Source organism: Phyllostomus discolor, chromosome 7 (assembly GCF_004126475.2).
Source record: "Phyllostomus discolor isolate MPI-MPIP mPhyDis1 chromosome 7, mPhyDis1.pri.v3, whole genome shotgun sequence".
In the NCBI taxonomy this organism is placed as follows: domain Eukaryota; kingdom Metazoa; phylum Chordata; class Mammalia; order Chiroptera; family Phyllostomidae; genus Phyllostomus; species Phyllostomus discolor.
In genome coordinates, this window is record NC_040909.2 from 33,196,599 (window position 1) to 33,223,068 (window position 26,470).

The 26,470-nt window shown below is 35.8% G+C and overlaps 1 protein-coding gene across 2 annotated transcripts in view; it reads right to left on the reverse strand.

Annotated features, from left to right (window-relative positions):
• Window positions 1–26,470, reverse strand: part of STAG1 (stromal antigen 1) — a 381,447-nt gene that overhangs the window by 323,450 nt on the left and 31,527 nt on the right. The window lies entirely within an intron of this gene.

Sequence of the window (26,470 nt, forward strand, 5' to 3'; positions counted from 1 at the left end):
CTTTTTGTTATGGTTCAAGAAAACCATAAAAAAATTAAAGGCAAACTACAAAATGGGGGAAAATATTTGCAAAATATCTATCTGATAAGAGGTTAATATCCAAACTACCTAAAAAAACACATACAATCCATAACATAAAACCAAACAATTTAAAACTGGGCAGAGGATCTAAATAGACATTTTTTTCAAGAGGCATAAAAATGGCCAAGAGGTACATGAAAAGGTGCTCAATATCACTAATCATCTTGGAAATGCAAGTCAAAACAAACCACAATGAAATATCATCTCACACCTGTTAGAATGGCTATTATCAAAAACAAGAGATAAGTAAGAGGCAAGAATGTGGAGAAAAGGACCTTTGTGCCCTATTGGTAGGAATGTAAACTGGTTCAACCACTATGGAAAACTACCACATGACCCAGCAATTAAACTTCTCAGTATTTTTCCAAAGGAAACAAAAACAGTTTCAAAGCGATAGCTATACTATCCTGTTCACTGAAGCATTATTTACAATAGTCAAGATATGGAAGCAACTCAAGTCTCCATCAATAGAGAAATGGATAAACAAAATAATCACACACACACACACACACACACACTACCTGCGCTAAAATATTATTCAGCCATAAAAAGGAAAGAAATCCTTCCATTTGTGACAACATGGAGGAACCTGCAGGGCATTATGCTATGGGAAATAACTCTGACAGGAAAAGACAAATACCATACAAGGTCACTTATAAGGAGAACCTAATAAAACAAAAACAAAACAACTTCCCCCAAACAAACAAGCAAAAAATACCTCGTTCATAAATACAAAGAATGGATTGGTGGTTGCCAAAGGCAGGAAGGGAGGGTGGGGAGGGGAGGTTAGGGTAGGCAAAATAAGTGAAGGTGGACAACAGGTATAAAGTTCTAGTTATAAAATAAGTTCAGTCTTGGAGATATAATGCATAGCACAATGACTATAGTTAATAGTAACATTTTGCATATCTAAAAGTTGCTGAGAGTTGTCTTAAAAGTTTTCATCACAAGAAAAAAATTGTAACTGTGCGGCGATAGATATTAACTAAATTTATTGTGGTTATTACTGCACAACCCATAAAAATATTGAATCATTACACCGTATACCTGAAACTAGTATATAGTCATGTGTCACTTAACGACATTGATACATTCTAAGAAATATATGTTGGGCAATTTTGTTGACATTCAAACATCAGAATATACTTACATAAACCTAAATGGTATAACATATTGCTCCTAGGCTACAAGTTTATACAACATGTTACTGTACCAAACAACCTGAGATTAAATCAAGGACAAGAGAAAATGATGCAATCAAAAGATATGATAAACACGAGATATATGAGGCTGCTGTCGACAAAACAAGTCATACTGTTTTACAGCAAAACATTCTTTTTACCAGTAGAAAGAGTACACCCTAAAGTTACAATAAAAAGAAACTATAATATGTAAACAAAAAGTATATAAAAATAATAACAGTATAGTATGGCAAATACATAAACCAGTAACATAGTCATTTATTATGTATTGTTCATAATTTATGTTCTATACAGGTTTATTAACAAAACTGTAACCACAAACGTGAGTAATGAATTGCATTACCACTTTACTATAGCTGTGACATCACTAGGCAGTTGTTGGGAACCACCCTGCCAGCCGGTGTCTGTGTCAGGCAGTAGGAATTTTTCAGCTCCATTATAATCTTATAGGGACTGATATCATATATGCAATCTGTTGTTAACCAAAATGCCGCTATACATCACATGACTATATTGTTATATATCAAATATATCCCAACAAGAAAAAAGCACACTAGTAAAAAAAAGCATCTTGATGTGGTATTTGATGTTTCCGGTTCTACACTTACATCAAAATTCAGTAAGCTGTACATTATAAATATATACACTTTACTGCATGTCAGTTCTAATTAACCTGTTATAAACAAAGTTAAATATAGTCTTAAATAATTAGTACCTTCTTTCCCTTTCCATAAATAAAAACCAGTAACAAACGTCCTTTCAAATTATGAAACAGTAAATCACATTAGTTAAAATAAGGATATAGATGCCGCAAGAACTTCATGACCCAGATTTCATTCCTCACCACCATCTTTTCCCCAGACACATTCCAGGCCAAGAATAACCAGTTAACATGGTCCGGCCATTAAGGCATGAAGATTGCTTTGGAGTTCCTGGTACAGTCATTGTTATTTCCCATTCCTCTATCTTTCAGCACTTGGATCTATAACAACCATATGTGAACATGAAAGAGAGGCCAAGAATTAACTATGGAGACTTCTGTTTTAACATCACTGTACCAATGAATAAATACTAGCAATTGTAAGAAAAATAAAGTCCTATTTTACCATCCACTGAAGTCAGATTTTCTGTTATCTAATGCTAAATTCAGCCCGACTGACACAACCAGTCACCTTTTCTTTTTTTAAAATTGAGATGTAATTCACATACCATAAACTACACCCTTTTAAAATATGCACTTCAGCAGTTCTAGTATATTCACAAGGCTGTAATAATCATCAATTCCAGAACATTTGTATCATTCCAAAAAGTACGCTGTACTGGTTAGCAATAACTCTCCATTCCCCCTATCTGTGACCCCTGGCAATCACTAATCTACCTTCTATCTCTTCACATTTCCCTAATCTGAACATTTCACATAAATAGACACATATACTATATGAACTTTTAGGCTTGACTTTTTCAATTTGCATGTTTTCAAAATTCATGCTACAGAATGAATCAGCATTTTGTTCTTTTTATGGCTATTATTTCATTGTATAAATATGCCACATTTTGATTATCCATTCACCAACTGATGGTTGGAAAAAAAGAGCAATATACAAAAAGCAATAGTCTCTGTGCTAGACAAACAATAATCTTGAAAATGTGAGATTAAAATGTTTTCATTACAACCACAACAAGACCTATATAATACTTTTGAATGAATTAGATTGGGACTAATATGAAGAAACTAAACATTCTCATTAAAAGGCATAAACATTATCATAATCTGGAAAGCATTCAGAGTGTCAGTTGTCACCTATATTAATTAATAAATTTCACATAATATAAGTAAGAATCCAAAGGGTTTTTTGCTATATTTTTAAGGAAATGGTCACTTGTATATATAAGAAGTAATGCTGCAGACCAGGCAAAGATGAAAAATGAGAGGTTGGAACCTGCTTCAAGTATTAGACTGCCACAGAAAACAACTTAGCATAGTATTACATTTACAATTTTGTGTTGGGCCTCATTCACAACCATCCTGGGTGGCATGTGGGCCATAGGCTGGACATTCCTGTAAAACTGAGTACCCTAATATTATAAAACATGCCATAAAAACCTCAAGATTAATGTGAATTGTACAAAATAAAAGCAAGTGTCTTGTAGGAAAGAGTCTAGGCAACATTTTATTCACAACTCAAAACTAAAAAGTACAAAGACATTTACGTAATAATTAAAAGTTTTCATGCTTGGGCGAAAATAAAAACATTTGCAGCAGAGATAACAAAGATTAAGGTTGTTAGCACTCAGTGAGCTCTTACAATTTGAAAAAGACAAACAACCCAAATAGAATTTCAGCAAATGACATGGAAAGAACAAATGACAGACGAGCAAAACCAAATGTCCATGAACCTTAAGAAAAGATGTTCCAACTCATAAGTACTCAAGGAAACTCAAAATTAAAAGTAACAATAAAATATAACATTATATTTATTAGGCTGGCAAATGTTTAAAAAACAGTGCAATTCCTGGCAGAGATGCAGGAGAAAGAGTATCTTCACAAATTGCTTGTGAAAAAATTTTTATGGAAAGCAATTTGGCAATATTTACTAAAATAAAAAATATTAAAAACCCTTCAATCCAGCAATTCAACTTCTACGAATCTATCCCACAGAAATTAAAGTATCTTAAAGTAAAGAACATATATTCAAAGATACAACATTGTTTCAAATGGCAAAGAATTAGAAGAATAGTACCATAAATGTGGGAATGGTTAAATAAATTTTATATTACACATCACAAAGCATTTGTTATGGAGTCATGAAAATAATGAATTAAGAGTTATACCTTAGATGGACAAGAGAGTTATATCTTAGATGGGGGTTTTCTCTGAGGTATTACTAGTGAAAACAGAAAGCTGCAGGAAACTATATATAATGATCCCATTTTTAAAAACTCATTATCACAACAAAGCTGTATAAAATTATATGAAAAAAGATAAATATGGAGCAATATATAATACAATGAATGCTATTAACACAGATTTAAGATGGGGGGTAGTTCAGATGAAGTAGAAAGGAAAAGTTGACAAAAAACGAAATGAATGGTACAAGGGGATAAATTTTCATTTCTGGCTTTATGTAAAATTACAAACTAAGTATTTTTTTTTTTAGATTTTTTATTTATTTATTTATTTTTAGGGAGGGAAGGGAGGGAGATAGAGAGAGAGACACACACACACATCAATGTGCGGTTGCTGGGGGTTATGGCCTGCAACCCAGGAATGTACCCTGGCTGGGAATCAAACCCGGGACACTTTGGTTCCCAGCCGGCGCTCAATCCACTGAGCTACGCCAGCCAGGCCTTAGAAACTAAATATTTTTTAATTTTAAGAAAACACATCAAGATTTAAATGTTGTCCAAAATAAGGACAAAAGAATTCCTTATATATAAGAAAGAAAATTAAACTAAGTATTGATGGTTGTAACATACTAAAAAAAATGAGTGGTAAAAATATATAAATATGAAATATAAATGTAAAGTATCAATTGCATTATACTGAGGAAAAGAAAATAATTTGAAGTTGTGATATCACTGATTAAAATTATATTACCTGAAAATAGCCCTAGTAGCAGAATATGCATCTAATATTAAAAATGGAAACTATCAAACTATTTAATTGTAAGACTTAAATGAGCAACTTTCATACGGGAAATTAAGCCCTTTAGTTATATTATAAATCGGCCTGTAGCCTCAGGGGAACATTATATTCCCTTAACTCAAGCATAATCTAAATAAGGAAGCATATTAACTTTGGCTCATATATGAGAACTAAAATACCAGGCTCTACAAACTCTCTAAATGAACACAGCACCTCCAACTTACAAACACTACTATTGTATAAACAAAAGTATCTTTATTTTTAAAAATAAACTAAACACTAACAAACTGAACTCAATAAATTATTAAAATTATACACCATAACCAAACGAGATTTATTCCTAGAAAATGAGGATGTTCCCACATATAAAATTCAAAGCAATACACATTAATGAAATGAGGGGGGGAAATTACATGATCATCACAGTTGACACAATAAACACATCTGCCAAACTTCAACACCCTTTCATGACTACAAAACACTCAACAAACTAATAGGACACTATCGCAATGTAAAGGCAATACATGAAAAATCACAGCTTATATTTTAATAGTGAAAGGCTGAAATCTGGAAAAAGTTAAGAATGCACATTTTCACCACTTCTATTCAACAAGGTACTGTAAATCCTAAGTATTAGAAACCACAGAAATTGGGAAAGAAAAAAAATAGCATCCAAATTAGAAGAGTAAAACTGCCTGTTTGTTTGTAAATGACATACATAAAAATGCTAAATATTCCACACAACTTTTTAGCACTAAAAAAAACATCAAAGTTGTATGATACAAAATCAACATTCAAAATCAGTTGTGTCATGGAGGGATCCAAGATAGCAGCAGCATAGATGGATGTTACACATTCAACTTCTCCAGGACCAAACCGGAATTACAGCAAAAATATAGAGCAATGAACCTGAATAACCAACTGAAGACTAGCTGAAAATAAGTATTATAACCAAAAATTTACAGAAATAGCCACATGGGGACTGGTAAGAAGGGCAGAGATGCTAAAGGGGCTGGCCTTACTCCTACAGACAGCAACTGAGATTACAGAGGGATATCTTAGACTCAAAGGTTCCCCCTTAGAAGGTTGGGGTCCCAATGCCAAGCTGGGGTTCCAAGCCCAGAGCACCAGAGCCAGGCAGTGACACCCATGTAACATCTACCTGTGAAAACCAGTGGCGATTCTGTCAACCAGAGACACAGGAGTACACTAGAGACACAGGCACCCTCTTAAAGGACCAAGGCACAAAATCTTGTTTGCAGCCACTTACCCCGGGCTGTGGCAGAAAGAGGGCAGGGCCAACTAGAGTAGCATGAGAGACTGGAGATTTGTAGCTTTGGGAAGAGACAAAAAGGGACAGCCACCAGGATCCCTGGACCCTGTTCCTCCCTCACACCCTGCAGACATCATTCTTGGGTGTTGTACTCCCCTCCATATGGCATCAACCTGGGGGAATGCAATAGTTCTACCCTCTGCATTCTCAGTAGCCCAACCCTGTGACGCTTGTGCCTTGCTGAGAAGTCAGCTGCCTCAGGGGTGTTGGTGACTGAGTTATGCGGCTTTGGGTGGGAGGCCATTTTGCCCATTTTCCTGTGAACCTGACTGGTGCCTCCCCTTCATGGGAGATTAAGCCTATCCTCCCGACTCCTGACAGCCCCAAATGCTGAGATCAGGTTCCTGGTAGAATATGGGACAGACTGAGTTGTGTGGCCCTAGAACGGGAGGACATTTTTCCCTTGCACTCCGAAACAGTGCAGAGCCCCCCTTCACACAGCCAAATCTTGGTCTGTTTCTGCCTAATAAACTCTGCTGGCCTCACCCTGAAGACTCCCTTACGACTCTGACCCACCACAAAGGTGTGCAAGCATCCAGAGGGTGGCAGATAGAGTTAGTATGCCCTAGGACATTGGCTGAGTGGTCTCAGACCCAACACTGGCAACCAAGTTTGAACTTGTACAGACCTGGTGACCATCACTCGCCCCTACCTGGTGACTCACTGAGAACCTATCTCATGAAACTCGAGTACTCCCAGAGGCTCTTTCAGTGACTGAGACAAACAGGCAGCTGGAAGGTGGAAGCGGGGAGAGATGAATCTCAGGGTGCCTTGGGACTTTTGCTGACTTGCCCCCAGGCCTGTTGCTAGTAAAAGCCAACCTCAGAGAACTTAGTCCTTTATGCACATACCCAGGTCCAGCAGAGGCAATCACAAACTGTGGATCACTTCACAGCTCCAATCAGGTTGCCCAAAGCTGGTTACCAGCAGTGTCCAATATTAGTCTGCACCAGAGTCTCTCCCAAGAAGCCAAAACCAACACAACCTTAGAGTAGGATCCAATTAGTTTCACAAGCAGTATAGCCAAAGGGAGATCTCAGCAGGCACCAGACTGCTATGGCTGCTTCATGTGGTTAGCACCTGCACAGCAGATCATATACTGTGGTGAAGGTTGATTCTCACAGCCAGCCAGCCTAAGACTCAACCCCATACACAAATAGGCCAATCGCAATCAAGACTCAATTACAACAGGAGGCCCCACATAACCCACACACGGGATATTCCTGGAGCACACAGCTCAAGTGATCAAAAATACTGTGCCACCTGGGTTCCTACAGGACATCTACTGTAAGACCACCCTACCACGACTGAGAGTCATAGCAGATCTACTTGACACAAAGAAACAAACATAAAGCAGCAGCCAAAATGGGAAAACAAATAAACATGCCCCAAATTAAAGAACAAGAGAACTCTCTAGAAAAAGAGCTACATGAAATGGAGGCAAGTAATTTACCAGACTTAAGAGTTTAAAAAAAAATGGTTATAAGGATGCTCAAGGAACTTAGAACTACAACAATATGAAAAAAAAGGGACAGAAACCATTAAAAAAAGCAGTCAGAAATGAAAAACACAATGTCTGAAATAAAGAATACACTAGAAGGAATAAACAGTTGAATTAAGCAGAGAATTAAATCAGCAATTCAGAAGACGAGGTAGTAAAAAGCACCCAATCAGAGCACCAAAAGAAAAGAATTTTTAAAGATAAGGAAAGTTTAAAGGACCTTTGGGATAACATGAAGTGTAACAAGATCCACATCACAGAAGTACCAGAAGGAAAACACAGCAAGGAATCAAGAACTTACTTGAATAAATAATGTCTGAAAACTTTCCTAACCTGGTAAAGAAAAAAAAAACACACAAGTACAAGACAGAGAGTCCCAAACAGGATGAATTCAAAGGGGGCCACATCAAGCCATGTCAAAATTAAAATGACAAAAGTTAAAGAGAGAATTTTAAAAGCATCAAGAGAAAGACAGTAAACTGCAAGTGAGCATCTATAAGATGTCAGCTGGTTTCTCAACAAAACTTTGCTGAAAATTGAATTGGCAAGATATATTCAAAGTGACGAACAAGGACCTACAACCAAGACTACTTTACACAGCAAGGCTATTATTTAAAATTGAAGGAGAAATAAACAGCTTCCCAACCAAAAGCTAAAGGAGTTGGTTACCGCCAAACCAGTAACAAGAAAAGGAAGGAAGGAAGGAAGGAAGGGAGGGAGGGAGGGAGGGAGGGAAGGGAGGGAAGGAAGGGAAGGAAGGAAGGAAGGAAAGAAGGAAGGAAGGAAGGAAGGAAGGAAGGGAAGGAAGGAAGGAAAGGAAAGAAGGAAAGGAAGGAAAGGAAAGGAAAGGAAAGGAAAGGAAAGGAAAGGAAAGGAAAGGAAAGGAAAGGAAAGGAAAGGAAAGGAAAGGAAAGGGAAGGAAAGAAGGAATCAGAGGAATATAGTTAACACAATAAAATGGCTATTATAAATAATGCTTCACACAACATAGGGGTGCATATATTCTTTCAAATTCGTGTTTCATATTTCTTTGGATATTCCCAGAAGTGGAATGCTTGGATCACATGGCAGTTCCATTTTTTATTTTTTGAGGAAACTCTATACTGCTTTCCACAGTAGCTGCACCACATCCTCAGCAATACTTACCATTTGATTTATTGATGATAGACATTCTAACAAGTGTGAGGTGACATCTCATTGTGGTTTTAATTTACATCTCTCTGATGATTAGGGATGTTGAGCATCTTTTCATATGCCTATTGGCCATCTTTATGTTCTCTTTGGTTAAGTGTCTATTCAGGTCCTTTGCCCATTTCTCAATTGGATCTTTTTGGGTATTGAGTTTTTATAAGTTCTTTATAAATTTTGGATATTAAATCCTTATGAGATGTATCTTTGGTGAATGTTTTCCCATTCAGTGGGTTGTCCTTACATTTTGTTAATGGTTTCCTTTGCTGTGCAAAACTTTTTAGTTTGATGGAGTCCCACTTATTTTTTTTTCTTTTATTTCCCTTGCTCAAAGAGATATATCAGAAAATTATTGCTACAAGAAATGTCAAAGATTTTACTCTCTATGCCAAGATCTGGAAGCAGCTCAAGTGTCCATCAGTAAATGAGTGGATAAAAAAGGGGTAGTACATTTACATAATGGAATACTACTCCCTCAGCCATAAAAGAAAAAGAAGAAAATCTTACTTTTGGGACAGCATGGATCTGCCTGAAGAGTATTATACTAAGTAAAATAAACCAGTCAGAAAAAGAGAAGTACCATATGATTTCACTTATATGTGGACTCTAACGAACAAAATAAACTAACACATAAAACAGAAACAGACTCAGATACAGAGAACAAATTGACGCTGTCAGAGGGGAGGGTGATTTCTGGGGCTAGGTGAGAAAGATGAAGGGGATGAAGGGAAAAAACTCATAGACAACAGCATAGTGATTATCAGAGAGAAAGGGGGTGGGCAGGAGGTAAAGGGGAATAAATAGTGATGGAAGGAGACTGGACTTGGGGTGGTAAACACACAATACAATATACAGATTATGTATTATAGAACCGTACCCCTGAAACCTATATAATTTTATTAACCAATGTTACCTTAATAAATTTCATTTTAAAAAAATCAGTTGTGTCTCTATAAACCACATATGAACACATTGAAAATAAAATTAAAGCAATTCCCTTTATGGCATCAAAAAAGAATTTTAAAATTTTTGAAAAGACTTGCACACTAAAAAAATTTTAAAAAAACTTTTGGGGGGTTTGTTGTTGTTCCACTTATTTATGCCTTCATTGGTTGATTCTCATATGTGCCCCAACTGGGGTCTGAACCTACAACCTTGTCATATACAGATGACTCTCTAACCAATTGAGCTACCTGGCCAGGGCAAAATACAAAAACAACTCTTAAAACTCAACAGTAACTAAAACGAATAATCCAACTTTTAAAAGGACAACGGATCTGAAGAGCTGAACAGATACTTCACCAAAGACGATAAATATAGGGCATGTATACATATGTAAGGATACTTGACATCATACAAAACAACAGAATGCCATTTAAGCATCTATTACAGTGGCCAAAACATGCAACACTTACAATATCAAATGCTGCAAAGGATGTAGAAGAACAGGAACTCTCTTACATTACTGGCAAGAACGCAAAATACCAGCCACTTGAAAGATAGTTTGGCAGTTTCTTAAAAAACTAAACATACACTGACCATATATATAAAAGCAGCAACTACAAGACTTGAAAGTTATCCAAATGAATTTAAAACTTCTGTTCACATAAAAACCTACACATAGATGTTTATAGCAGCTTTATCCATAACTGCTAAAACTTAGAAGCAACTAAGATAGCCTTAGCAGGTGAATGGATAAATCGTTGTACTATTCAGGAATACAAAGAATGAGCTATCATGTCATGAAAAGACATACATATTATTAAGTGAAAAAAGTCAATCTGGAAACACCACTAAATACAATGTAATTCCAACTGTATGGCATTCTGGAAAAACTATGGAGGGCAGTACAAAGATCAGTGGTTGCCAGGGGTTAAGGGAGTGGGAAGGATGAATAGGCAAAGCACAGGTTTTTAGGGCAAACCAGTCTGTATGATACTATACTGATGGTACATGTGATGGTACATTTGACTTTGTCAAAACTCATAGAATGTACAAGAATGAATCCTAATGTAAACTATGGACTTTGGGTACTATCCATACAGGTCCACTGACTATAACCAATGAACCACTCTGTGCTAGTGGGGGAGGATGCACATGGGGTGGGTGGGGGCAGTGACTATATGTGGACTCCACTTTCAGCTCAATTTCGCTATAAACCTGAATTGCAAAGGGAGGGAGGGAAGCAAGCAAGGAAAGGAAAAAAGAATGGACTGATTACCTCAGCAATATGGATGGATCTCAAGTGCATTATGCTTCGTGAAGGAAGCCAGAATCAAAAGGTTCCATACCAGATGCTTCCATTTATGTGACATTCTGGAATAGGCAGAACTATAAGGTGAGAAGAGATCAGTGCTTGAAAGAAGCTGGGGTTGGAGGAAGGGTTACACCACACAGGGGCATGAGGCAATGGTTACACTCTGTATTTTGATTCTGTTGATGGCTGCAAAACTAATGCATCTGTCAAAACTTATGAAAGAATAAATTTTACTATATGCAAATTACACGAAAACAAACCTGACAAAAACATTTGCGTTCTTTAACATCTCTCAGGACATTCTTTTGGTAAGTTATTATTTATAATATTTAGGGTTTTTCATTGTAAGTGAACTCAGAAAATTTTAGACTTACAGTTATAATAAATATAGTAATATTCTTTCTACTTTGTAAGTTAAAATTTAGCATTTACCAGACTTACCACTCTTTACTTTGAAATCTATTACATTTCCTATGTTCTTTATGAACTTAAGTTTTCTCATTTAATATTACATATCCTCCAAATTAAATGCTCAGAGTACAATTCTGAAAGTGTGGTCCCTAGACTAGCATCAGCATCTTCTGTGAACTTACTAGAACTGCAAGATCTCAGGCCCCAACCATGAGCAACTGAATCACAAACTCTCAGTTTGGGGCCCAACAATTCCCATTTTAAGAAGCACTCCAGGTAATTCTATACAATGATTCAATTTAAGAAATGCTAGCAACGACTCCAGACCAATTAAATTAGATTCTCTGGAGGTAAAATCCAGCCATCAGAACTTTTTTAACTCCCCAGATAATTCCAATGTGTAACAAATGTTGATGACAAAGTCTTGGGTGAGCATCAGAGGTCAGATTTTTAACTAACACTTCAGTTGTTTCTGATGTCAACAGCTACTCAATCTTTTTTTAATGAAATAAATGTAACTATAAAAAACCCAATGATTATTAAACTTTTAACATTAAAACAGGTCCTGTTTGGGATTTTTTAAAAATATTTATTGAGGAAAAGTAAATGATAATTGAGCCAACTGTCAACTTTTGCTATAACTCTTGACATTAAATCCTCTCTGTAAAATTTAAAAAATAAAATTTAATTTGGAATTTTAGTAAGACTCCACTGTTAAACATTTTTCTCTTTTTTTTTTCTGTTTACCCATAGCTTTCCATTACAACCTTTAAAAGCAGAACGTATCTAGCAAAACATTCTTAAATATATATCATTTGACAGTTTACAAATCACTTTCAGGAACATTCCCTCAGCTTCATTAACAGGCATAACTATCAATTTACAGAACAGGAAACTGTGACTAAAGGAGATACATGACTTGCCCAAAAATCAAGTAAGTGACAAAGCCAAAACTTAAACCTATATACTCTCTTGCCCCTCAATGTTTTTTTATCAGATTAATTCTGAAAGACGAGTCATTGACAGCCATTCAAGACCTACTGGTTTCTGGAATAATGGTTGCAATGTAATTCTTAAAATGATCTCGTACTTCCTGAAGGTGTAATTTTCTCTTCTTGGAATCCTATTTCATATCATAAAATAGTAAACAAGTTTGTGGAGAACACTCTTGTTTTCTGGTTATTTCAACCCATCTAAAACATGGGAAATCATTGCTTCAGGGAATGTAGTTTCCTGTAAAATAGGGGTTCCCCTTTATAAAAATCCCCTATTGTGAGAGATCATTTTAGAAGGTTTGAGATTAATAAATAAATGTTGATAAAGATTTTGTTCCCATGGGGACTCAGGCAGAAATCTACATTCCTGAGCTTCTGCATCTAACAATTCAACCATATCTGCTTTATAGTCAAGAATCAAGAAATTGTTTTCTATCTTGTGCACATTAAACAACTGAACTGAGCTACTCATTTTAGAAAATATTTTGTGTATTGGTGCTCAGTTTTCACAGCCTTTTGATTTGCTAACCAGTTGTCTTATGAGAGAGATCAAACCATCTTTTGCTCCCATTAAAATGTCTTCCTTTAATGTCTCAATTACATACTCAATTTTATAGGAAGATAATGTCTTTGTTGAGATCACTACTTTATTCAAATACTTAAGCATTCTGTGTCTGATTGTTTATTATAATAAATATATATTTGGTCTTCATGGCAGAGAGCTCCTAAAACCCTTGTAATTTCCTTACTGACCAGAGTGATAAAGTTATCTTTGGTTATTCACAGCAAGCCCCTTTCAATAACACCTCAGTCTGAATTAATTAGGTGATTTTTGGAAACCCCCAAAGAAGAGGGGTTTGTTGTACATGGAACCAACCATGTGATTAGAGGGTTAGCTGGAACAATCCCATCCCCTGACCTCTGGGGAAGGAAGAGGGCTAGAGGATGATTTAACCACCAACTGTCTATGATTTAATCGATCATGCCTGCTTGATTGGGCTTCAGTAAAAACCCCAAAAGATGGAATTTGGAGAGCTTTCTGGGTAAGTGAACATGTTGGGGGGGGCGCTGGGAGGATGCCACGCCCCTTCCCCCACACCTTGCTCTACACATCTTTTCCATCTATCTGTATCCTTTTATAATAAGCCCATATGAGTAAGAAAACTTTTTTCCTGAGTTCCATGAGCCACTCTAGCAAATTAATTGAACCCAAGGAAGGGGTTGTGGGAAACTCCAATTTACAGTCAGTAAGTCAAAAGCATAAGTAACCATCCGGACTAGCTATTGGTTTCTGAAACTGTGTGTGCCTGCCTGAACAGGGAGGAGTTGGGATGGGCAGGACTGAGTCCTTAACTTGTGGGATCTGATGCTAACCTCAGGAAAGTTGTACCAGCATTGAGGAAAATTTTGGGATACCCAGTTCCCAGTTGGTGTCATGGAACTGTTTCATACATGGAAAACCCACTCATATAGTCACAAGGCACTCAATGTTGTAGTACAAAAGAGGAGACCTACAGGAGAGTTTTTCCTATTCATCCACATAATCAAAAACCGTTTCTGCTTAGAAAATTGACTGTATTTTCTCATCATCACTTGATAATGGCCTGATGTTCATTATTTCCTTCAATGTTTTTCAATGTCATTCATAACTATGTTCACATCCAGCAAGACAAGAACTTTAAAGGCTAACTCTTTCATTCACTTTCATTCCTAAATGCTGTTGACTTGCCTCCTCATGTACCATTTCTGCAGTACTGTTTAGCCTTTCTTAACTTCATGACAATTTTTCATTTTTCACTCTAGCTCCTCTGGCCAGATGTAAGGCAATGTAAAGAAAACTGAAGATAATTTTTTTCAAGATTTAAACAAAATTCACAAAACTTACATAGAGTTTCTGAACATTTACATATTTAGAAAACATATTTCTGAATATCTTAGAAAAGTAACTATCTTTCACAGGCCTATGACTCAACCAACATTGGTCTATCATTAAAAGTAGGATACCTAAAGAAAAAACTGTATCAATCAAATCCTCAGTGTTGGATGGGATAGTGTATATAGTAGTTTCTTGATCAATTCACCACTTACTTCAAAGTGAGGAACATGCAGCAACTGAATTCACTGATGACATTTCCTGTTAAGTCTATTATTACAGGAGCAGTAAGTCTTTCCTTTTGGATTATTTATCTTCACTTCAAATAATTTAAGTAGCCCTGAATATTTTTAATTTCAATAATTAAGATTATCATGATGTCACTGATTGTCAGAAAATAACAGGGTTTTTATTATGAAAGGACCATGTCATTCATTATTTAAACCCCTACTTTAAATGATAAACTAAGCCATAACTTTCCTGAAGACAATGTAACAATTTACCAGAGTATATTTTGGGCATTAAACCCACACACACACACACACACACACACGTGCACACATATGCCCACCCGAAAAAAAAAAATTACAAATCTAAGCATAGGGCTCAAAGAGTGGTATAAGAAGTTCTATCTACAACTCATGATCATAAAAGGTAAGAATTAACAGTTCATCACAAAAGTGGCTTTCTAATAGTTATAAAGCGCCAGTTTTCTGCAAGTTACCAGTAATTTTATTTTATGCAGGACTACTTGTATTTTTAGGTTCAGTAAGTCAAACAAGTTTCTACTTTTGCCTTCAAAGGTTACAAAGTGTCCCCCCCACACTTTTTTAACATTTTGTATTAGCTGTAAGGAAGAAAAATTTTTTCCCTCCACCCTTCCAATTTCTAATGATTGTTCTAATAATCAAAGCAGCATAAGACAGGATAACAGAAGAAAAAAAAACTAATTAATTTCATGTGTAAAGAAGCCCCACAAAGACAATGAGAGGCAAGGACAAAGCAGGCCACTAAGGCTTATATGTCATTCTGAGCTAAGGTAAGGAATAGGACAGGGTTCTGCAGATTCACTGAGGAGAGTAACTCACAGGATAAGAAGAGCAGGTATTTACTCATTAAATGTTTGTCCAGCCAAACAGACAGATAATCAAATAAAAAGTTATCTCTCTATCCAGGCATCCCTATCTAAATTCTTTTAGGCAATTAAGAAAGATAAAAAGTTTTTCTTAAAATTGTTGTGTCTTGATTTTCCTTCAGCTCACAATGATTCATGTGTGAAAGTGGCACATCTGGTTGGGGGGAGAATGGAGACTGATCTTGAACTCTTTCAGTCAAATTTTTATTAATAAAAGGAGATAACAGAACTACAAGGAAAATTACACATTTGTCTCTCAAAAGCATACTTAAAAGTTTATTAAACTTCAATATTTTCTTTTAAACATTCCTTTTTGAGTTTCATTTTTAGGAGGCTTTACAAATGGCCAAGCACGACAAAATATTTAATTTCACTAGCAAGTAGAAAAAAGTAAAATAAAGCAGTGATATACTATTTTTCACCCATCATATAAAAGAAATTAAAGATTTATAATGTTCATTGCTGGCAATATAAAGAAAAACAGTATTTTAAAAGGGCATATTTGGCAAATCTAGAAACTTAACAGAAATGTACTTAAGCAACAACATTTAGAAATAAGCTAAATGTCCATACTACACCATCCATGGATATACCATGCATAGTAGATTCACCCTGTGGAAACACAAAGCAGCTGTTATAAAAGAACAAAATCCAACCATATGTAGTAACACAAAAAATATTTACAATATAAAGTTCAAAGCTGTAGAACAAGATATATAGTATTAGCCAAATTAGTTTCCTTGGGTTGCCATAACAAATTATCACAAATGTGGTGGTTTAGAGCAGAAATTTAATCCACAATTTCTTGGGGAGAGAAATCTAAGTGTAGGCACGGCCCTGAACCTTCCCAAGGCTATAGAGAAAAATCCTTCCTTGCTTCTTCCAGTTGCTGTTGACTCCAAGTGTCCCTTGGCTTACAGATTGCTTAATTTCAGTCTCTGCCTCCAATTTCACATCACCTACTCCCTCTGTCTGTTGTCTTCTACTCCCTATGTCTGTTGTCTTTACATAGCCTGCTTCTCTGCATTTCATCCTCTCTTCCAAGGAGACTGCCATTAAATTTATTGCCCACCTTAACCCAAGATGGCCTTACCTTGAGATCCTGAATTATATCTGAGAAGACCCTTTCTCTAAAAGTTACATTCACAGGTTCCAGAGGTTAGGAGTTGGACATACTTTTGGGTGACCACTATTCAATCCCACACAGCCTAGTTATATTTTGCTTTTAATTATATACAGGTGACCCTTGAACATCACAGGCTTGAACTACACAAGTCACTTATATGCATACCCCCCCCCCAAGTGACTGCACTTCAAACCTGCATTTTTCAAGGGTCAACTCCATAGTTAGGAATCCATATATACCAAGGGTCAGCTGTAGTTGTAAGAGGATTTTTAACTACACAGGAGTTAGATACCCTCGGCCCCTGAGTGGTTCAAGGGTCAACTGCATATGTATGAGTACATATCTATTAAGTACAGTAGCTAGGAAAAAGGGCATGGAAGCATACAGAGAAAACCATTAACAATAGTTACCTCCTTAGAAAAAAGACAAATGGGAATTCTCATATGCTATCTTTTATAAAGTCATGTGCCACCTAATGACAGGGACATGTTCAGAGAAATGTTGATAGGTAATCTCTTCACTGTGAAACATCACAGGCTGTACTTACACAAACCAAGATGATACTGCCTACTACACACCTAGGTTGTATGGTATAGCCTATTACTCCCAGGCTATAAGTCTGTACCACATGGTAGTGTACTGAATACTGTAGGCAATTGTAACACAGTATTATTTATTTATCTAAACACATGCAAAATTAGAAAAGGACAGTAAAAATAAGGCATAAAAGATAACATCTGCATGTCTATGTGCACGCAATACGTTAGGGGTTGGGTGCTTAGGGAGGGCTGTGAAGAGATGCAACCTTGGAGGAAGAGTAGATATCAGGAGAAGGAAGGGAAGGAGATGAAAGGAAAAGGAGAGAAGGAGAGGGCAGAGATTAAAAGAGATCCAGACAGATAAAACTTAAGGAGAAAAAGGGAGAGAAGGACAGTGAAGAGAGAGAGAGAGAAACACTGGGAGGAAAGAGATAAAGAGAAACTGAAGGAAGTGAAGTGAGTCTGTGCACATGAGTATGAGTGTGTGTGCATGTGCAGGGGTGGGTGTGAGTAGGCTCCAGGCTCCCTTCCTCCCCAACACTGGCAAACTCTAAGACCATCCTTAGGCAGACACAGAGTAGGTGGACAGCACACTGAGCCTCCTCCTCTATTTAAACCACCAAGAGCTAGTAGTATAATAAATTCAACATCCTGATCAGGTCCAGCTTTTTCTTTCAACACGACAAACTAACTTTTTGTTTATAATCCATTATAATCTTATGACACTAATGTATAATCTTACAACACCAATATGTGAGGTCTGCCAATGACAAAATTTTTTCAGTTTCTTTAAAAAACCTCCTCTAGAGTCTATTTTCTACTGTAGACACTATTTCTTTGCTCCATTTGCAACAAAATGCCTCAAAAAAACCGTCTACATTGCTATTTCTAACATCTCTTATTTCATTCTCTTAAACCCACTCCTATAAGCCCTTCCCCCCACTATGCCACCAAAACAGCTAATCAAGGTCACTATTAACTACTTGTTTCTTTTTAAACCCAATGATTAATACTCAGTCTTCATCTTAGGTTGACTATCACCAGCACAGTCAAAATTGAAAGCCTCCGTTGGCTTCTAGAACTCCATATTCTTCTAGCTGTCCTTTGCTGGTACCGACTTTACTGGATCCTTCTCTCCTCCCCAACCCCTAACAAATAGAACATATACCCCTGCAAAATAAACCGTGGTACTCTTCTGTATTATAGAAGAGTAAAATGTTCCCTTTCTTCTCTTCTAGGTTCTTTGGCTACTCTAACAATAAAATTAATAGCAGACTGACAGGAAAAAAATAAAAGTTTACTACCATATATACCTCCTGTATCCATGGAAGAAACCAAGGAAAACTGAAAAACATCCACAAATGGCCTAAGCCACCACCTAAATGCCATCTGCAGCTGAAGAGAAAAGAGGATGTTGGGACTGAAGAGTCAGTTATGGGGGTTATCTGAAGAAGCACAGTAAAAAGGCTAAGGTTGTTAACACAAATTGAAGTCACTGCCTTCTCCATTATTAAAAACTTTCTAGAGATTTAGAATCATCCTTCTCTTCCTGGCACAGAGAGGGAGGCATCCTTACAAATGAAGATTTTCATTATAAATGTAAATATTCCTTACAAAAGGTTAACTTTTCAGTTTTCAGAGCTTCATCAGTATTGCCTGTTTATTTTATTTAAAAGAGTTTATTTATTTATTTTTAGAGAGAGGAAGGGAAGGAGAAAGAAGCAGAGAAAAAAAACATCCATGTGTGGTTGCCTCTCACGTGCCTCCAACTGGGGACCTGGCCTGCAACCCAGGCATGTGCCCTGACTAGCAACTGAACCAGCGACCCTTTAGTTCACAGGCCAGCACTCGATCCACTGAGCCACATCAGCCAGGGCCCGTTTCTTTAAAGTAACCAGTTTAGCCCTGGCTGGTGTGTCTCAGTGGGCTGAGAATCATCCTGTGAACCAAAAGGTCCCCAGTTCAATTCCTGGTCAGGGAACATACATGGGTTGTGGTTCAGGTCCCCAGGCAGGGGCACAAGAGGCAACGGATACGCGTTTCTCTCACCCATCAATGTCTCTCTCTCCCTTTCTTCGTCCCTTCTCTTCTCTCAAAAATCTAAGTAAAATCTTAAAAAAAAAAAAGGCTTAAAAAAATCAATATGCTAGAGGCATATTTTGGGGTGGTATCATTTTGTTCCCATCAATATCTGTACTCAGCCCCTGCGGATGACTGCATTTAGTCTTACGGTTTTAAATATCATCCAAAATAATGATCACATTTTTATATCTTTAGCCTAGAAATCTTTCACAAATTCCTGGTTTGTATTATGTAGGTCCCTACACTGACATCACCACCAGGTTATCTGCAAAGCTCGCTTTCCCCCACCACCATATGTGTATTTACATCAGACAGTTAATGCTTCAGGGGTATCCAACTTTTTCATGTCTCTGGGCCACACTGGAAGAAGGAAAGTTGTCTTAGGCCACACATTAAATACATTGTGATACATAACCAAAACAATCTCATAATGTTTTAAGTAAATTTATGATTTTGTATTGGGCCACATTTGTAGTCATCCAAGGTTGCATGCAGGCCACAGGTTGGATAACCCTGCTTTAGATTTGCAGTGCTTAGTTTTTCCTTACTATTTTATCATAATAAAATTTGCAGCCTTCGGCCTCCCAACACTCTCCATCACCTTACCTTACTCCACTTTTTTCTTTTCTAACAGTACTTATTACTTACATTTCATTTACTTACTGTGCCCCCCCACCCAAACTGAAATGCTGTAACTTCCATTAGGACAGGGATCTTTCCTTCTTTGTTCACTCATTTATCTAGAATGGAACGTGTCACATTTGCTGAATTCATTTTAACTTTAAAAGTTTAAACTAAAAGGTCATTCTTAATTCTGCTAACATTTATAGTTCATTGCCCCAATTTCATTTGTCTGTCTACCTATGATTCACCTCTGACCCCTATTTTTTTCTAAAGATAATTTGAGTAAGTCTTCCTCTGCAACATCAGTCTGTCATTATCTCTTATCCAAAGTATCAATGCAGTTTCAGCTTTAAGTAAACATCTTAAAACTCCTTATTTTAAAGCTCTCTTGATCAACAAGACTCCTGCCAAATTACTTTCCGGTCTGTGACAAAAGATTTTAGTTTGAATTTCTTTCTTTTTACACTCTTTTTTGTAAAGTAGGAAGGGAAACTGATGCAGAATAATCACCTGGGTAGTATTTTTCAAAATATAAATAGTATCTTTCTCTTTACTCTGACTTTAAATTTACACATTGTTTTATCAAAGGGAGACATAAATGGATACATGCTTTCTAAAAAAAACTCCTTAGACAATTTTTATATAACCCTGTCATTAGATTTACAACCACTAAATTAAAATGTACAAAATGACTACTACAGTTTGCAATTAACAATTTTTAAGTCTCTCACATTCAAGTTTTTCTAAAAGAGAAATATTTTCAGAGGAACCAGTAAAAAGTTAATAGCAATAAATCTGAATACTCCTAATAAAAAGGATGCTACCAAGTACTCATATCATTTCTACATATGACCATTTAAAAAATTTTATGCCTGTTACCATGTTACATCCCTCTACAGAAGAAGAAGAAATTTTACTAACCCTTCTGGTTCCTCTGACTGGCCTAAGAATTAAATAGACATGAGACAGATTAACAGGAGAAATTAACCAAGTTTAAATACGAACGTACATACAAGGGTTTACATAAGCCTATGAGGCCCCAGGACAAATTGGGGCTTAATTGCTATCATGTGCTAAAGAGAAGAGGTAATGGTGGTTTAGGACTTCAAAGTTGAGGAAAGGCGATTCACATGAAGATTCAAAAGTAAACGTTGATAAACATGTTTGCTGGGCCATGCAGAGACAGTATGACACAGAGAGGACTTTGGTCAAATGGATGTTGCTAGGCTCCCCCTGTCTACAATACCTCGTTCATATTACGCTATAGTTATCTACAGTGATAGCTCCTTCCTAGAATTGGCTCTTCTGCCTTAAATTCTTTTATACAGGGTAAGGTCAAAGGTTCTTCCTGAGCCTTCTGGGCTTTAAAAATAACCAGTTTTAAAATATTCACATCCCAAAAAGGTACATTTGGGGCAATAAACTCTACTCTGCCTCACCTCCACTCTTCCTGATAAATACCTATAAATTACTTTAGAATACCAAGGTGTCCTATTGTTGAAAAACAACTGCTCATTCTTCCTTTTTTGATGTGTTATGTTTTTCTGTATACCTATAATGTGACAATGTCCTTCCAGCTCCTCTCCTTTTTGGCGTACCTCTCAAACTGTTTCTTCCTCTCCACTGAGACAGCTTTACCTAGCATGGGCATTTATAGAAAATGATTTCTGGATGCTTGTGCTATCCTCCATTCCTAATCTTCAGCAATTAAACACTTAAAATTTTAAGACAAAGGAAAGAATCACTAAAGTGGTTTTTAAACTCAGTAACTTTCAAATTGGGTTTTCTCATCTGTTAAGTGAATATACAGGACTTAATTATTTCAAAAGTCCCTTCTAGTTACAGAATATATGAACCTTCCTGTTATTTATAATGGGATTATGAGCAAGATGTTAATGCTAAATCTCTCAAGAACAATTTAAAAGTACATAAATGTGTCTTCTCAAATACTTTAAGTAAATGTAACAATCCCTATCCTGAGTTACTGAATCTTCAAAAACTTTTAAATATATTATTTTTTAAATACCCAATTATCTGAGAAATATTATATTAAAATAGACTTTTTGTAAAAGCTGGTTGTTGTCCTTGAACTTTTTAGATCTTGATGAAAAGCTAACCACTAGTTGGCATACAACCACAACTATTCTGTCCTCAAATGTCTGTATCTTTTTATACAGATATTTAAAAATCTTACCAAAGGAAGAACCATTCAGTACCCAGTATCTCATCATTAGAAAATTGTCTCTACAGAGAGAGTAGTGTTCGTTCTACCTTTTCAGATAAGTCACAGAAGTCATTGTGTATCCTACAATCAAAAACACTCAGAAGTACAAAGAGCCAGAAAGACCTGCACTTGCTTCTTATCTTTGCCACTTAATAGCTGATATTCCTCCCCCAAATGTAAATATAGTTGCCTTTCTGAACATCAATATTCTCAACTGAAAAGATAAATACATATGCTGTAGGTGTTTAAGAATTATAATAGATCATATCCAATGCATCTTTCAGTATTCAACGAATACAGCCATTACTCAATAAAAGGTAGCTATTACTTTTGAGAGAATCATTTTACAAATCCATTATTTTTACCCATACTACTGAGTATCAAAAAGTAGGTAGAGCTATTTCTTTGCCCCCCACAGTTTAACTATAGTATTAAATTAGATTTTAATTATCATTTCACACCCAACTTGGTTATTCTTTTACACTTATTTTTTTAAATAAAAAGTACTACTTGTTAAAATTATTTCCAACCAATAGTGGCCAAAGTTAAATTTAAGTTATTAAATTAAATCAGCTAATATAGTTTCATAAGTTATTATATTTTCACTTACAGTTAAGCTTAAAATTCACTTCAATTATCATGGCTCATTTATAGATTTTAGGCCGGCAAATTGTTTAGATAAAATGTCAATATGTAAAAGTGAAGGCTGAGCTACCATTACAGAAAATGACAGAGAATCTCCAAAAATTGTTCCTTCCACTGGAAAAAATAACTGAGTTGCCAAGAACTACTACAATCAACTATTTCATAATTCTGGACACATGCAGCGTCCACAAGAGTGCTTAAAGAAGAAGCTACTTAACTGTCATTAATTTCTGCATTGTGTGTAATAGCTACCACCCCCCATCCACCAGCCTGGAGGCAGGCACCTCTGGATATGGCAACGTGCATTCTTGTTGCAGCTTACTGGTGCCAGGGTGGTCATCAGGAATACAATCTCTCAAAAACTGGGATTGTATTTTCATCTGACTAACAGATCACTAAAAGAATAGCCCAGAGGCTGGTGACTATTTCAACCCTATTGAACTGAAGTAGCTTCCTGGACAGCATCTCTCAAGAAAATTTAAGACAGAGAACGCTTTTTTTTTTTTCTTTTTTTCTTTATTGGATCCATTAACTCAAGAAATGCCAGGTCACTGGCTGACCATGAAGACTTCATGGACTTCAGTACCATATACAATAGCAAAATGGCAGAAATTCTTATTAGTTAATGCTTTAAATGTAAAAGGTTTAAACTCAAATTTGAAGGCAAAGACTAGCAAAATGAATTAAAAATATGATTCAACTATGTGCTCCTTACAGACTCACTACAGATTCAAAGACACAAATAGCCTGGAAGTATAGAAAAGGCTATCACATTCATATAGTAACCAAAAGAGGGCTGAGGTAGCAATACTAACAGCAGACAAAATAGATTTTAAGTAAAAAATTATTATGAAGGACAACTTATATTAAGAAGATTAATTTATCAAAATGATGATTATAAGCAGGAAAGAATCTCCAAAATACATAGACAAACACTGAGAGCTTAAAGGAAAAAGATACAGTGGAATAAAAGTTGGTGACTACAAAACCCCATTTCAACAGTGGCTAGAACATCTAGATGAAATATCAGTAAGGAAATAGAGGATCTGAACACTGTAAGTCAAGTTGAACATACATATATAAAACACTCACCAGAGGAGGCAGAACACACACTCTTCTCAAATACACAGAATATTCTCCAGGACAGACTATGTTAGGCACAAATAATCCTCAATAAATTTACAGACTGAAATCTACAATATATTTTCTCTGACCACAATGGAATGAAATTAGAAATCAATAAACTAAAAGAAAACTGGAAAATTAGCACTGTAGGCCTCCCTCATCCAAGAAATAGGTCAAGAATAATTCACAAGAAAAATCAGAAAATAACTTGAGGCCAATTAAAATAAAAATATAACTTACCAAAACCTTGGTATACAGCAAAAGCAGAGCTCAGAAGGTAATTTATAACTGTAAATGCCTATACTAATGAAGAAAAACTATCTCAAATCAATAACCTAATTTTATATCTTAAAGAATTAAAATAAGTAGACCAATTTAAACCCAAAGTCAGCAAAAAGAAGGAAAATATAGAGACTAGGGAATAGATTATGAAATAGAGAATAGAAAAACAGAATCAATAACACCAAGTTAGTCTTTAAAAAAAAATTACAAGTAACAAATCTTTGCTCAATTTTTTAAAAATGGACAAATACAAATAACTAAAATCAAAAATGAATGTGAGGACATTACTACCAATCTCAGAGAAAATAAAGGGACTATAAGAGAACACTATGAACAACTAACTGTACAACTAGATAATCTAAATGAAAAGAGCAAATTCCTAAAAACACAGAAACTTTCTATAGTAACTCAAGAAGAAAAAGGAAATTTCAACAGACCTATAACAAGAGAATCAATAATCAAAATACTCCAAAAAAAGCTAAGTCCAGGTCCAGATGGCTTCACCAGTGAATTCTACCAAAAGTTTTAAAAATAATTAAGACTAATGTTATTAAACTCTTCCAAAAATTACAAAAGTAATTAATGCTTCCTAACACATTCTATTAAAGTAACATCACCCTGATACCAAAGCTAGACAAAGATACAGGAAAAAAAAAAAACATAGGCCAGTATTCTTTATGAATATACACGTAAAACTCCTCAACAAAATACTAGCAAACCAAATACAAGAGTACATTAGAAGGATGATACAGCATGACAAACTGAGATTTATTCCAGGAATGTAAGGTAATTCAACATAGTATCATCAATGTAATAAATCATATTATTAGAATGAAGGAAAAAAAACACATGATTATTTCCAGAAACACACACACACCAAAAAAAACCAAACAAACAAACAAAAAAAAACAAAGAACATTTAACAAAACTAAACACCCTTTCATGCTAAAAACACCACTCAAATTAGGAATTCAGGGAGCTTCCTTATAAAATAAAAGGAATTCATGAAAAGCCCACAGCTAACATCATACTCAATGATAAAAGACTAAAATAAAAGTTCTGCCCCTAAGATCAAGAGCAAAAAAAGGAGGCCCAGTAATATTTAACATTGTACTGGAAATCTTAGAGCAATTAGGTAGGAAAAAGAATTTTAAAATTCCATAATGGAAAGGAAGAAGTATAACTACTTTCAGTTGCACATGATATGATCCTATATACAGTATACCAAAGAATCTACAAATAAACTACTAAGCTAATAAGTGAATCAAACCAAGTTACAGGATACAAGATCAACATGTAAAACTCAGTTGTGTTTCCATTTGCAATGAACAATCCAAAAAGGAAATTAAAAAAAAACAACTGCATTTAAAATAATACCCAAAAATAAAACAGCTTAGAATAATTTTAACTAAGGGGGTTAAAGACTTGTAACTTTAAACTTGTAACTTATAACTTTAAAGCAACAAAACAGCCCTGGCTGGTGTGGCTCAGTGGATTGAGTGCCAGCCTGCGAACCAAAGGATCACCAGTTGGATTCCCAGTCAAGGCACATGCTTGGGTTGTGGGCCAGGTCCCCAGTAGGGAGCGTGCACGAGAGGCAACCACACATTGATGTTTCTCTCCTTTCTCCTTTCCCCTCTCTAAAAATAAATAAAATCTTAAAAAAAAAAAAAAAAAAAAAAAACACACACACAAACACAAAAACCCTGCTGAAAGAAATTAAGGAGAAAATTAAATGGAAAGGCATCCAGTGGATTTGAAGGAGTATTTAATATTGCTGAAGTGACAGTACTTCCCAGAGCTATCTACAGATTCAGTGCAATCAATACCAAAATTCCAAAGGCCCTTTTTGCAGAAATGAAAAAAATCAACCCCTGAATTCATACGGGATTACAAGGAGCCACAAATAGTAAAAAAAAAGATTGAAAAAGAAAAAGTAGGAGGCTCATACTTCCCAATTGCAAAACTTATTACAAAGCTATTGCAATCAAAACAATGTGGTACTGGCATAAGGATAGAGATATATGCCAACAGAAAAAATTGAGAGTCCAAAAATAAACCCATACATACATAGTCAATTGATTATTGAGAAGGATTCAAGACAATTCAATGGGGAAGGTGGTCTCTTCAACAAAAAATGGGATAATTTGATACCATCATGAAATAGAACAAACTTGGACTCCTATCACACCATACATAAA